The sequence below is a fragment of the Paramormyrops kingsleyae genome, chromosome 18, assembly GCF_048594095.1.
Source record: "Paramormyrops kingsleyae isolate MSU_618 chromosome 18, PKINGS_0.4, whole genome shotgun sequence".
NCBI lineage: Eukaryota > Metazoa > Chordata > Actinopteri > Osteoglossiformes > Mormyridae > Paramormyrops > Paramormyrops kingsleyae.
Genome location: NC_132814.1, coordinates 12386245 through 12389238, shown reverse-complemented (window position 1 = coordinate 12389238; position 2994 = coordinate 12386245).

Sequence of the window (2994 nt, the reverse complement as noted above, 5' to 3'; positions counted from 1 at the left end):
GATTAATGATGGAGGCAGTGAAATCTAATTATTTCTAATTTTTGCAGTTGCCTTGGTGCCGGTTAACATGTGAAACGGGGTTACAGGATTTACTGTTCTAGCTCTGGTTCTGTATAAAATGATGAGCAGTGACTAATTTGATATCTGTTACTCTGCTTGCTTACACAGCAGCACATCACTGAAACTAAAAAGGAGAGGCTGCAATAAACAAGAGCCACGGGAAATGTTCCCGGAATATTTCATTGTTGTGAATATTTCATTGCTCTGATTATTGGGGGGGGGGGGGGGGGACATAATTTATGCCCACGACCCCATTAAGCCACACATACATATGATGGAGACAAAAGGAAGTCTTATCAGGAAGCCTTTGTTCATGGGTAGCCCCCGCGGTAACCTTGCAGGCCATTAATAGACCAGTTACCGATGTCACAGATAATTTCATTTACAAGGAAAAATAGGCTGATGAGATAAGAAAAAGCACGCCAGAAATTCGCTGAAATTCCCCAGTTATAGATTATTAGTCATAAAAAAAAAAAAACTTTGGTCATACAAAATTTTACTCCCAGTCATATATTCTGCATCCTATTCCAAAATATTTCCACGGAAACAGTGCCAGTCAACCCATTAAGAGACGCAGGCAGTCGTCTAGGGCACCATCCCTTATAAGGACATCGGCAAAGCAGACCACCGAGGCCACATGGGCACTGCACAGAAAGTGAAACATGGACTTCCTGTTTTTGGCCTTCCTAACATCTAAACCTTCCAGAGGTGGCCAATCTTATCCAGCAAGGGCCGTTGGGTATGTGAGTTTTTGCTGCAACTCCCTAATTTCATTACTAATTGGCTAAAGAGTCCTCACACCTGGGTTTGAACAGCTGACCTAAAGATTATCCCAAAAACCTGCATATGCATTGGCCCTTTGCAGATAGGACTGCCCACTTCTGATCTCAACGATGCTACACTGGCATCTAGTGGGCCTTTAGAAACCGGGATGCAGGGATTATTGTTTGCACAATACAGTGGGACCCCAGTATCTACGGTTTCAATAACCGCGGTTATATTTATCCGCAGTCCAAAAAAGGTTATTTAAAACGATCTAGAGACGGTTCCTAAGTTTCAAACTGGTGGGTACCTACAACAGGCTAAGATATTTTAAAACAGATTTTTTTTCTCTCATTACAGGCTTTGTAGAGGTACAGTACATGGTGCAATATTTTCATTGCAGAATGTATGAGTACCATATGCCTTTTCCTTGTTCTTTCGTCCTTTGAGGAGTATAAAAAGCATGGTTTTCGTTGTTCCGTTATCCCTTGATAGGCTGTATGATATTTTTTCATTGCTGTATCGTTTCTTGAGAATTAGGCTAAAACGTTAGAATCCATTTCATTCAAGACAGTAGGACTACAGTGCTGTATACAACGTACTTTCTTATTACTGTATTTAATATTGGCAATGTCATACTGTTAGTTGTTGCGATTTAACTTTACCATATGTATAAATGTTTACGAAAATCGCCTTAGGTATGCATGAGGTTCTCGGATGGTTTATATAACCGCTGTCTAGCTCTTGGAGCGTATCAGCCGCCGTTACGGGGGGATTACATTACGCGGCTTTGCTGCCAGGATCATAGGCGGAGTTTGATGTTTGCACTTGGGGGGTGGGGTGCAAGAAAAATAGCAAAAGACCTCTTGTGCTAAGGTGGAAATGCCAGCATAGAACACAATCATAACCTCACAGAGGTTACACAACCTCACAGCATGGATTTACACAGCCTTTACGGTAAACAACTGAATTCAAGACCAAATAATCCATGTCAGGGTGGACACTTTGAGCTAGGACAGGATTTGTAAACTAACATTTCAATCAAAAGGCGCTGGATTTCACTTAAGTGCTAAGATCTTGCTGTGTGCTGGTAGGTCAGTCTCCTTTAATGTGAAACAGCTGGATCATGAGTCTTTCAATTAAACAAATCAAAGCGCTACAAGTCGTCTCAGGCGTGCATGCCCGGGATTTATATACTATCAGCTTTAAAGCACATACTTTGCATCTCTGTTTCTTAACCACATTAATAATAAATAAAAAGGTATTATACACACAGTACATACACAATATGCATTATTACGAAAAAAATAACGTTGCCGTAAATCTCGCGTTCAATTGCAATGTGGGGAGGTGAGGATTTCTGGTTCAGCGTCCTCGTCTCGGGAGCACCGACCGGATGTTTCACAACATACTAATATGGAAACGAAAGTGGATGTTTGCTATATTCAATCGCGGCGCAGACTCCTGCCAGAAGTTGCAGGATGTTGCAGAATCTTCAGGGGATAATGTTTGATTTGGAAATCGTCTGCTTGACTTACATTTCCCGTCTCTCCAGCGCGGCTGTAAGCTGTCTGTTACGAATGAGGACAGCGGTATCAAATCTTAAAACTTTCATTTCAGTTTCTTCTTGCCTTTAGTATTACCGTGAAACTTCTGGTTCTCGGAAATCTGTTCCTTTTCTAACGTTTTGGTCCCAATTGATTAAACCAGATTAAAGAGTAAACAGAGACTTATAAAGTAAAACGACATCTCCTGCCTACTTATTATCAGATTTTTTCCAGCAATAATTTTATTTAAAAAATCAGATGTTAATATCTTATTATTACCTATCCTCTGCTTTCATAAAAAAACAGGGGCTAACCCAAGCTAAAGTCCCAGCTTAAAAAGGGCTCCCAGCTCACTCAGTCAACATACGGTCACCACCCCATGTGACCTTTGGTGAAGAGATGCGGTGGTTCCCTGTCATTGTGTAATTCTCCTTATTGATATTATAAGAAAATGCGTCAGAGAGTAATGTTTTTTAAATAGGGACCCCCTTGCTTGACTGCCAAGTTGCAGCCCAAACCACAGTGAGCGGCATTAGCAGTGTCATGACTAGGACACAAACTAGCTCATGCTAGTCTTTTAGTGATCAGGACGCATAAGACTCAAAATACAACACAGAACCCAACC